At 40.7% G+C, this 13,032-nt stretch overlaps 1 protein-coding gene across 7 annotated transcripts in view; it reads right to left on the reverse strand.

Moving 5' to 3' along the window:
* Positions 1-10,249, reverse strand: part of LOC129858989 (zinc finger MIZ domain-containing protein 1-like) — a 209,539-nt gene extending 199,290 nt beyond the window's left edge. For 4 of the 7 annotated variants that reach the window (XM_055928291.1, XM_055928299.1, XM_055928274.1 and 1 more), the window contains exon 1: positions 9,869-10,249. The gene's annotated coding sequence lies outside the window, so the exon portion shown is untranslated. The remainder of the gene's footprint in view (positions 1-9,868) is intronic. The other 3 variants (XM_055928306.1, XM_055928312.1, XM_055928320.1) reach the window with 2 other exon arrangements.
* Between the last annotated feature and the right edge of the window lie 2,783 nt (positions 10,250-13,032).

Here is a 13,032-nt window from a genome sequence, read left to right on the forward strand (position 1 = left end):
CTAAAACTTCTTAACTGGGAATATTGAAGACTCATGTTATAAGGAACCACCACCACCATGTTCTCATGTTCTGAGCAAGGAACTTAAACGTTAGCTTTCTTACATGGCACATATTGCACTTTTACTTTCTTCTCCAACACTTTGTTTTTGCATTATTTAAACCAAATTGAACATGTTTCATTATTTATTTGAGGCTAAATTTATTTTATTGATGTATTATATTAGGGTAAAAGAAAAGTGTTCATTCACTATTGTTGTAATTGTCATTATTACAAATACATTTGTAAAAAATCGTCTGATTAATCGGTATCGGCTTTTTTTGGTCCTCCAATAATCGGTATCAGTATCGGCGTTGAAAAATCATAATCGGTCGATCTCTAGTGTATAGTACATCTTCGCCTCTTCCTCTCTGATCAAGGCAACCTCTTCCGCCTCACGTTACCAAAACCCTGCCCACCGTGTTTGATTGATAGGTCTAACACACATCAAAAATGAAAGCGCAAAGGAGAAATCAGGAAACGATACAGCAAAATGAAGCATTGTGATTGATTTATCAAATTTGATTAATCATTTGAATTTTGTCTTAAACCACATGGAAAAGTATAATTATTTTTTATTTTTGTCACGATTCATGCTGTTACAAGGAAAGAAAATGGCAAACATGAGAAATGATTTGTCATTTAACCATGTACATGTTTTTACATATCAGTGTTATACTGAATAGTACCATGGAAATTAGTGCTGAGAGATTAGTGCTTTTTGAGGTCGGTTCGGATTCGATTAGATTATTAAAAAATAATCAAGGTTTTTCGGTTTTGATGATTGTTTTAGATATTAAATGTGTTATGCATTATGTGGGTTGAATGCTGTAGCAACACAGAATAAAACAATTCATACAAGTCCCATGGTGGTACTGCTTATCACTTATTAACCATTTATTATTACTTTACTTTAATCAAATATTTGTTTTACTTGATAACTATTATTTAATTCCAAGTCATCGTCTCATATAGAGCTGCTGCCTATGCTGTCTGACAAAAATCACTATTTTAGTAGTTCTTCAAAGTAAACACGGCAAACTTTTCTGACTGCTAAATACCAACTATCACTTAGATCATGTATTTTCAGGCTCGTAAAGCAACTGTTTTCTATCTCTCTGTATCGCACATTCTCTCTTTTCTCAATCTTTCTGTCTTTCACCACACAACGGACAGTTTAAGCAGGCGCACAATGGATTATGGTTATTGTAGTAAAAACTTAACATGTTCTCTGCGCTAAACGATGTAGAATATTGGGCTGTTGGAAACTACAACTCCCTACTACATCGCACAGTTCAGACTTGATCTGATTTTTCTCTACAGAAACTGCACATCGAGCTCACAGGTAAAAACAAACAAAAAGGAATTCAAATAATTGAACCAACCTCTGTCAATTAGTTATTTAAAAAACTAAAAATAACCGAAATGTCGGTTAATCGCTCAGCACTACTGGAAATTAAATATTAAACACCGTTTTTTTTCTTTTTCCAAATTGGCAGGCTTCATGCATCCTCATGACCATTATAATTTAATATATTACTTTGAATTTGAATTTTGTCACAAAAAATGCATACCCACTTAGGAAAAGGAAACATGATATTGCAAACAAGACATTGATTTATCTTTTGCCCATTACAATTTAAGATTTAATTAAATCACTCGTAGACTTCCATAGACTTCTGGTAAGTATTCTTTAGTAAGAAAGTGTTGGGATCAGGTACAACTATGTTTACCCTCCCCCAAAATGAATATTTATGAGAAAATGCCCCACCTACAACTTCTCACCTGAATGCATTTTTTATTTTATTTGAAGGGTTTGGGCAAAGGCTGAAATTGGGGTTGAGAGTTAATCTTTTAATTGACAAGTCTAACTTTAAGGTATTGAGGACAGCTTCAACATGAGTGTGCGAGGGTTAAACCTTTAGTAAACTAGCGGCCTAAAGGCAGAATAGCTAGTGCTAATAGGATCCTTTGAAAATATTTTTGCAGAAGTAGCAGTATCTGTTTTGTTGCCTGCTGAACTGTTATATGCTGAGAGGAGAAAAGCACCTTGGCTGTTCCTGGCTTTGAAAACATCAGCCACAGAAACCTATTTGCGGCGGTGGGTGTCTTTTCAAGGAGAACATGCCCCGAGGCAACACGCAGATTCAGTTTCTCCTGTTCCGTTCCGGACTTCCAAAAACAAAGGAATTCCAGAGAAAATAAAGACAGGAAGGCACCCCCACCCCCACCCCCCACCACCACACTCTGACGCTATGTCGCATACAAACACACACAGACACACTCCTCTGATGATATACAATTATATTGATAAGATATATCAGGAAGACATGTACTTCCAACATGACAGCCAGAGAGGTGTGTGCGTACAGTACACAGGCAGGCAAGCCCTAATTCTTAGGCCTAATCCCTGTCCGTGTCTGCTCTTTACAATCCCACCCAGCACACTATGCATAGATCTGGGATCAGCTTTTCCTTTCCTCCTCTATTAGGAAGCAGAAAGGTGAAACTCCTAACAGTTGTAAGGGAAATAACATTACATTTTATGTGTATTATAAAGGATGTAAAGGATAAGGATATAAAGGATGTTATGAAGTATTATATGCAGGGGCGCTATGGTTTTAGACATTTTATTTTTTATTTTATTTAATCCAGTCGGATAAACACTCCAACCAGTCTACCCGACTACTCAGAGACGTCCGCATGGTCCTAAAGCACCCCGTTGCCTCGTTTTGTATCACATTCCAATGATAAAACTGGGGGGGACAAAAATGCAATTTCAAAATGTGGGAGGGACATGTCCGCCCCGTCCCCAGTAAAAGTTGCGCCCCTGATTATACGTTTGTACTTCATAGAAAGTGTTCCCAAACCAACTGACTCTAGAGCTCGCTGCCCTGACAATTCCAAATTCTGCTAAATTTGAAGTCATCTGCCTTGCTTCCTATAGCCTTTTGTTGTTCTTGGTTTATACACATATGTTCCTGAGAAACAGGGATTTGAGCATCTTTATTTCATTTTGAGAGAGTGCCGTTGTTTTTCAACAGATGGCATGGGGAGACAATGACAAACATTGTTTTGGAGGCTGGGCCCTGGCAAGCACCACGCAGTGGATCCTCGCTAGTCTCCAGAATACACGCACACACACACATGATTAGTCTGCTCCCATTACTGAAATGATAAACGATCAGTTCAACAATGGCTTCTGTCTTCTAGGAACAACAGCCATTCTACTACTGCATGGGAGAGAGGAACATAATACTGTATCTGGTGAAACACATCGATTTGCTGATAAACCGGGGAGATTGATTGCAGATATGGTAACTGGTAATTGATTAAAGACTAAGTATTAAAAATACATTTTCAATATAGTTTTATTTCTGTAGTTTAGTTAAACAGTATTTTTGAGTGATATGATTTCACTGAATCACTGAAGTGATTCAACTATTTTAATTAGACATGTACACAACAGCTGTCATGGGATGAGACAAATACGCTTTTCCTCCTGCCCTCTCTCTTGCTCTCATCTCCCACTCTCTCTCTCCCTCTGTCTCTTTCTCTCGCTCTCTCTCTCCCTCTGTCTCTTTCTCTCGCTCTCTCTCTCCACAGCGAGGGAGGAGGTTTTAAATATGTCTCTTTATCTGAGCCGCCCAGGCAGCAGGGGTATGAAAGGACCGGCAGGGCTTAGAACCCTGGGAAACTGCCACACACACACACACACACACACACACACACACACACACACACACACACACACACACACACACACACACACACACACACACACACACACACACACACACACACACACACACACACACACACACACACACACACACACACACACAGAGAAACAGCCTGCCTCACACTGCCAGAGTCACAATGAGGGGAAGGTGTCACACACACACACTAATGCACACAGAGAGCGCACACAGAGAGCACAAACACGTCACAGTCAAAAACTCTCTCTCACACACTCTCTCTCTCTCCAAAGGACACTCTCTCTGCTGGCTGAGTTGTTGTGAGAAGGCAGGCAGACAGGGAGAGACAGAGCTGTCCTGGGAAGTGGGTTTGCAGTGGCATGCCAATTTGATCTTGGGACATGTGGGCAAACAACTAAACAATGTTTACAGTGTGCAACAAAAACAGAAACTCATCTGTATATTAGTGTAACGAACTCGCCTCGCCTATTACTGCCTGAATATTCCTTACTCAGGAAATGTGGATACTGCATGCATAGCAGTTTTGATTGAATAGGGTCCGTCATTCACAAATGCTAGTATGACATATTTTGTAATTGATGATTTCCTGTGACATTCATTTAGAATAATATGAATGTAATTAAGGAAGTCTTCTTTTCTCTATTACACAACACCCAAATATCTTCTAACGTTTGACATTCGCTCTGTGTACAAATGTCTATGCAAATGTCTGTCAGAGAACAAGTACAGTATGTATCCCTAGAGGGCATGTTGGATGTGATTCTACCGCCTTCATACAGTCTATAAACCATAACTCTCCATCTTCCACACACACACACACACACACACACACACACACACACACACACACACACACACACACACACACACACACACACACACACACACACACACACACACACACACACACACACACACACACACACACACACACACACACACACACACACACACACACACACACTTATACTAATACATTTGAGTACAGAGGCTTTGCAGAGGCTGTAGTACACTTGCATACAATCAGGGAGGCTATATTTAAGCAATAATGCTCGAGGAGGTGTGGTATATGGCCAATTTACCACGGCTAAGGGCTGTTCTTCTGCACAATGCAACGTGGAGTGCCTGGTTACAGCCCTTAGCCGTGGTATATTGGCCATATATCACAAACCCCCGAGGTGCCTTATTGCTATTATAAACTAGTTACCAATGTAATTAGAGCATAAAAATAAATGTTTCGTCATACCCGTGGTATACGGTCTGATATACCATGGCTGTCAGCCAATCAGCATTCAGGGCTCAAACCACCCAGTTTATATTATCAAATGAGCGCCACATGACCCTGACAGCTCACAGAAAGGAAAGCTGACACACTGAACTCACCAACCCAGCATGGAGACAGAGAAGAGACTAATGAGCTAGGCTGCGTCCCAAATGGCACCCTATTCTCTATATAGTGCACTACTTTTGACCAAAGCCGTGCACAAAAGTAGTGCATTATATGGGAAAAGGGTGCATGTGCGACACAGCCCTACTGTACTGAACTCACAAGAAAACAACACATTCTGAAGATGAGGACAATGCATTTGTCTGGTTTGAACAGGATTTACAAGACAAACATACACACACGCACATTGCTCAGACTAACAAAACACACACAATCCCTCTCTCCCTCTCTCTGATCACACACACTTCACTGCCAGTGAGGGAAGATTTCATCAGCAGTAAAAATGTGAAGGTAATTGCATCCGATGGTGAGAAATCTTGAGTGCAGGCAGCCAGCCAGCCAGTCAACCAGTCAGTCAAGCAGTGAAACAGGTAGTCATGGTGGATGGACAGACAGACGGACGGTCGTAGGGAACATTTTGTTCTCCTCGTCCTTGTTCTCCTTGAACTCTCATATTGTTTCTGTGTAGCCTCCTAGCCAGGTGTCATTTCTGATTCAAGGACCCCTGCTCCAGCACTGTTCAGACAGTCACTACAGAATGGAACTGAACAGGACGTGGCCATTGTGACATTCCCTTCCCTGCACTCGTTACTCAAAGAACCAACGAACGTCAAATCAAACATGCATAAGCCAGTGACAGGGTAAGGCCAGTGAGTTCTCTATTTCCCATCTCTCTCTGCTCACTCACATTCACTTTCTCTGTTTCTGCTTCTCTCACTCACACATACAGTTTCTCTACCTCTCTGTATCTACCACTCTCTCTCTCTCTCGCTCACTCTGCCTCTCTCACGGTAAGGCACTTTTAGAGACTGAAGTTATTAGCTGTTCTAATAACTTACTGTAGTAAAGGCTCTTATTAAACGAGTGGGTGGTACCGGTTGACCTTCCCCCTAGAAGACTGGTCTGAGGCTGATTGGCAGAGGTAAATGGATAGATAGGCCTCACAGGGCAGCAGGCGGGCAGCACTCACAGGTGTGTGAATCGTCTGAACCCTCTGGACCCCAGGAAGAGTAGCTGCTGCTTTTGCAACAGCCAATGGGGATCCTAATAAAATACCAAGTACCAAACCAATTTGATCAATATGATGATGTAGCCTCTCTCTCTACCTCATATTAATGGACAGCTGCAATTTGAAAGGACGTTCCAAAAATATATATGAAGGCTTCCGTAATCTTTATAGTTATGCTCCCATTTAGCCAGCAGTCTGCCTCCTGTTTAGACAATGTTGCAATGATGATGAAAAAATGACATTAAAAAAACGCTATTGACTGCCTGTCTGTTTCTTGCTTGTTTGATATGCTGTGTAGGATATTAGCTTGCCTAAATAGCTTCATGTAACACCCTTCCAGAAGAAATAACATGAAATTGCTAGACAACCTGTTTGTGTCGTTCTTATGTTTGCAATAGCCTAACATTACTGTTACAACAGACAAATAACTAGGTTTATTCTAACTCTTGTGTACAACCAGCAGCGGAGCCATGGAGTGACTGAGCAGCAGCTGATATTTTTTTGCAACAGCAAGTCGAGTTCCAGAAAATACGCAACTACAGCTAATGCTGCACAAACAGTTCAAATCAAATGGAATTACGACCAGGAGACTATTATGCAGTCAAATGAATCAATAACCTTTTGGAGAGAGATAATACATTAAATGGAGTGAACACTGAGTGAGTCTGATGCAGTCAAATTATAATGGAACACTTTAGATATGAAGTAATATGTACAAATGACAGTGCAGTGTAGATTTCCCTAATATGAAGCACTGACAATGTGGTCTGTGGGGGAAGCATTTTCCTTGACATATTTCTCTACTTGGAGATATTTTCCCTGTTGTACATTTCTAGAATATCCAAAAGGCAAATTGAAGCATTTTAAAAACAACTATGATATGTTCAACAAAACAGAGAGAATCTGACAGACAGAAACAAAGGTTGTCTTCTGCTATGGGACAGACAGACGGATGTGAGGGGAGTGGGTGGTATATGGGCCGACGGCAAGACACAAGCAGACAGAGAATCCATGTCTAGTGAGTCTGATTGAACGCCAGCCAACAATTTCATAATACTCCACAATAGAATACTAACAGTAAGGTGAAAAGTCAAGCTGTCATTGCAGTGAATAGTGTAGTGCAGGTTCTACATTCTCAGCTCTAGGCTCTGAGTCTGTGGGTGGGGAATTTGAATAGATAGAAGAGGAAGAAGCATGGAACTACTACGGATTTATGATTGAGTGAGGAGCAACAGCAGTTTACATACATTAGAGCTGGACGATATTGACAAAAATCCATATTGCAATAAATTGCCAGAATTGATGCAATAACGATAAATAGAAAGATACGTTTGTAACATTATTGTGCACCTTTAAACTACTACTTCTAGTTTGATGGTTGTGGCAATCAATTGTCCCATTAACAATCACCCATATTAGCAAACTTATTTCATTTTAAACTTCACATTTCTCTAGTATAGGCAACTTATCGTAAGGAACGATATCAGTAAAATGCTTGCGTTAATTGATTGGTATGGTCAGTGTGGATCATTTGGGGTTTATCGCCCCAGCTCTAGTATACATTTCCTGAGTAGTGAGGCTGTGGGTGAGACTACTGATTTCTGAGTGAGGAGCAACAGCATCATAATACACATACATGCCTAGTTTCAATATGCATATGGTTCATTTCCTTGTTTCCTTTCATTGTCTCATTTTCTCCACTTATCCACTCACCCACACAGACAGCCCATAAACACAGCATTGCGTTCCAATTGTATTGATTGGCTTTCATTCCTCGTCTGCTTTCCTTCATGACTGCTAATAGATGAAAAGGTTGGATGGATGAGCTTCTCTCATACAACTGTCACCTGTTAACTCGACTGACCAGTGAGATAGGGTGTGTGTGGTGTGAGGCTTTACTTCCACTTTAGAAGTGTTGTTAACTGTAATCTGTAACTAATGCATGTTATTAACACATTGTTACACGTTGCATCTATTAATCAATTATAAACCTAAAACATTCCACTTTTGTTCAGGACAGTGACAGCATGGTACATATTTTCATATTGCAACTGTGATTATTGTACATTAAATGACCTATATCATAACATAAACGCAAACCATTCATGTGCAGGGATTCTATAATAGCCAATAGCCCTGTGGGAGTATGAGTTTCACTGAAGTGGGATCAATCTGATTACTTAACCATGCCCCTTTACATTTTTATACATTTGCTTTAGTTAATTTAGTACATATTTTCTTAACTATTTATTGAACTGTATTGTTGGTTAAGGGCTTATAAGTAAGCATTTCACGGTAAGGTCTACTACACCTGTTGTGTAGAGATGTGACAAATACCATTTGATTGGACATCTGAAGTGAAATCACACATCCATACTTTCCCTCTGAACTAACGCAGCCGCTCCAACTAGTGTTTCCTCCAACTCCCCAGCTTCACTAACGAGAGAGGAAAGGGGTATTCTCTCCCTCCCTCTCCTCCCGTTCGTTCAGTGCAGTCTACAGGGTTTTCCGCTGTGACTTGGCTGCTCTCTCTCTCCCCCCTCATGGTCCGAGTGGAGAGAGCAATGAAAGAGAAGCCAGTGCTGCTCCCTCCTCTTCTCCCTCCCACCCACCGGGAGGCCCGCCCGCCGCTGCCCCGGCTGGCCTCACATCCAGACGGAGGAATTTATCAGGGAGGGCTCGCCAGAGACTCCGCCGCCCGCTGCACACACAGCGGCCCAACCATAAGAGCTAAGCTCTTGTCTCTCAGCTCCACTTTTGGCCGTATAATAGCGCAGTCGGGAAGGTTGTTGAAATGAATCAGCCTTCCACAATAAATGGCACATTTGTGCATGTCTGATAGAACAAATATAATGCAAGATAGAAAGGTTATTTTAACAGTGACATAATAACCTATGCGGGGCACGGATAGGCTACAAAGAATAGTTAGAATACATATTGCGAGCGGGAGATACATAGGCCTTCATTTGAACACTTTAAGAACATGCCAATACAGCTAACGGCAAGTCTTTGTGATATGCTATTATTACAACAGGTAGGCTATTAGAAAGTAGTCAACTCAGTCCAGCCTTTTTTTCCTCAATGAACTATTGACATACCCGTACATTCCAAGATTAACATTCCCATCTGCTCAGCGAGCTGATTAACGTAAATTGTTTACCAACAATCAAACAGCCTTCTCGAGCATATGGAGCCTATTTTACAAACCCATAAACATGCACATACACCAATGTGAAATCATGCACCCATCATATCTCTACAGACGAGCATGCACCTCCATATCTCGTAGCTAGCTAGGCTACCTCGTCTCACACTATGTTAAAGTGACTTGAGGATAGGACATTGCTCAATGTAGGCTAAACGCATGCACGGACCAGATCTAGCTAGACGGATTTATTCCTAGGCAGACTCGGGCACAAAAGCAAAACCCGCTATCCAGTTTAGGCTAAATATAACGGCTAGTTCTGTTCTGATTCTCTGGCTTCTAGGAGGTCAGTCTATTGTTAGCGCTGGGGTTGAGTCTGGGCAGCGAGAAGCGAACCCATCCAAGGCAGTAATGACCACACACAAAATCCTGTCTCTCTGTGCAACCAACCCACGGCAAGGTGTGATAGAATAGCCTACGATACGGAAACAACCAAGGAACGGAACTTACTTTTAGCTTGGAACCTCGGCTAGAAGAAGAAATCCACTTTGTTTTCCCGAATCTCGTGTATACTGCGTTCCTTTTCACTTTAAAATACAAGAAAATAGCGCCCACTGTACCGTTGGTGTGTGTGAGTGACTGAATCAACTACCGTACAGAGCCACAGCAAGTTGAAGTGTCAAATTACACTGGCTGTTCAGTTACCACAGAGGGAGCCATGCTTCGGGGCTGCTGACAAAATGTGTCCCAGATTCAAGTGGTGGGAGCGATTTAGGAATACTCCAGGAGTGACAGACCGACCATACAGAAGGCTATAAACCTCTGAACGGACGGGAGTGAAATCATTCGACCACCGACAGCGTTTGAATTTCGATTTTTAGTGGAGGTGATGTGTTTGGTGATGCATGTTAAACCATCTGAATACATTATTTAAATACTTCTAAGCTGTTGAAATCATATCACTAAAAAACGTTTTTAAACCATTTTTACAATTTAATAGATGTATATTAGGACTAATATTAATTATATAAATTATAATAATAACGAATAGAAGGCTAATAACGCTGCTAATACACAAATCACTGCAAATAGCCTATGCCTTTGTAATAATAATAATAATAAAACACTATTCACAATACTCATAATAATAATCATTATAACCATAGCCTAATTGAAATAATAGGCTAATATAATAAATTGGGCTAGTGGCATATTCATTAAATACACAAATGATTGTTGTTATGATTAGGCTATTATTTTCTTACACCTCCTCATCATCGTCGTCATCTCTGAATAACAACATGGTTGATAGCCTATCTTTTACATGTCATATGCGCTCTCAGTAGGCTACAGAGAGCCAGAGCACCATGCAGTGCTTCGGGAAGTATCAGGTTCCGTATTTTGCGAATCTCCGGTCTCCAATGGAAGCTACAGAATAACAAAGACATGTTTGAGAGTCGAGCAGTGAGCAGCAGCGGCTACAGCAGTAGGCTTGGCTGATCGGTGACGTCAAGGAACAATGTGGTTTCCACTAGTTACCACATTCACAAAGTCAAAATTAGCTAGGCCCGGCCTAGATCGTAAAAATTCATAAAAACTAAAATGATATTTTTGGTCTTCATTTCAGATTAATGATTACGCATAAGGTTAGCAGCTGGGTAAGGTTATGGTTAGGTTTAAAATCACATTCTAAGAAGATAAAATATAGAAATGGGCGGGGTTTATGACTTTGTGGCTGTGGTAACTAGTGACAACCGAACAACGTCTCCCCCGACACACACGCGCGCACACACACGAATGAATGCAGATATGCGCGCAAACGCACGCACGCGCACACACACACACAGAGGAGAGAGAGAGATAGAGAGAGAGCAGGCAGACTCTTCTCAGCTAGTGAAGCACAGCTGAACTGCCCGGAGGGAGGGCCAAGCAGTGCCGAAGCTGGAACAGTGCATCAGATAGAATCACTCACTTCTCATGCTGTGCTTGTTTCTCTTCCTCCCTCCCTCTCTCTCTCTCTCTCTCTCCCTGCATGTCTCTGCCCCTCTTTTCTTCTCTCTCTTTCTCTACAAGTCATGCAGTGTTGCAGCATTGGACTTCTAGGTAGTGCTTCATTATTTAAATATTTGTTATACAAGCAGTCAGTACATTTTAAGTTAATAGTCATGCAATATTATATAATGAGTAATGTAATAAGACCTTGCAAGTAAAAAAATAAAGATTCTTACATGGTTCTTCCTCAGCTCTAAATTTCCTTGGAGAACTATTGCCCAATAAAGAACCTTACAGTTAAGTGGCGGGTTCTTGACTTGGCATCTACGGTTCTTCAGAATTCTAAATGGTTCTTGAAATGTATGGGAGCCTTCAGTGTATGGAATGGAAGCCAGTGTTAACTACTGTTTATTTTTCAGTGTAACATTTCTAGTGTTGATTCAAGAGTTAAATTAACACTGTAAAGAGTGAAATTAACACTCAGTGGTGTAAAATAACTCCAATGTCGGTGTTAATAACCAGAGTTGAATCAAAACCATGCCGATCATAGTCATTCCCAGCTTGCTCCTTTGCAGGAAGATTTTTTTAATTGTTTGTTTCAATATGTATGTTTTTGATGAATTAATCCGATGCTACTCAAATATAAATAACATAAATGTTTCTAAACTATTCCAATATGTTACTTTGACTTATTTACCCATTACTGAAATGGTTGTTCAGGTTCAGCTGTTCAAGGTAGCGTCATATCTTACTCATCCCAATGCAGGTTGTGGGTGAATACATTTTTAAAATGTTGTATATCCCCACTTTGGCTGGATTTCAATAGGAATTACAAATCACATTGCAAGCCATCACAATGTGACTTTCAGGCCTGATGTGGCCTATAAACTATGAGTTTTAGGTCACTGTATTCGGGTAAAACTAGGCCCTCAAATGAAGGCCTTATGAAATATGTATTGAATTATCTTAAAACCCTACAGCAGGAATCTGGTCCATATGATCAGGAACACTGGGACATCCCTACCCCATTGAAGCTGAAATTTTAAATGGTTAAGGTAAGGGTTACGGTTAGGGTTAGGGTTATGGTTATGGTAAGGTTAGAGGTTCGGGTTACAGTTAGGATATTCAACTCTGGTCCTGGAGGGCCGAAACATTTCTGGGTTTGGATTTTTGTATGGTTCTTCAATGGCATCGCTCTCAACAACCTTATTTGGTTCTAACTTGCACCTTTATTTTTAAGAATGTGGTTGAGTGTGAATGTTACATAAATAATTGTCACGTGTCTCTCCGGTCTCTAGGTCACCAGGCTGCTCGTTATGGCGCACACCTGTCACCATCGTTACGTGCACCTGCGCATCATCAGACTCACCTGGACTCCATCAACTCCCTGATTACCTGTCCTATATATGTCACTCCCTTTGGTTCCTTCCCCAGGCGTCATTGTTTCTGTTTCAGTGTCATGTCTGTGCGTTGTTCGTGTTTCTTGTTTTATATTATGTTGAGTTTATTTATTAAAACACTCACTCCCTGAACTTGCTTCCCAAAACTCAGCGCATATCATTACAATAATATCAGATAATACATATCGTTCCAATAATGGTATCATAATAATGTAAATTATATTAGTCTAGCTTAAAAATAATCACTTGTTTTTATTTGATAAACTTTTAAAGTTACTACTT

The sequence above is a fragment of the Salvelinus fontinalis genome, chromosome 1 (genome assembly GCF_029448725.1).
Source record: "Salvelinus fontinalis isolate EN_2023a chromosome 1, ASM2944872v1, whole genome shotgun sequence".
Lineage (NCBI taxonomy): Eukaryota > Metazoa > Chordata > Actinopteri > Salmoniformes > Salmonidae > Salvelinus > Salvelinus fontinalis.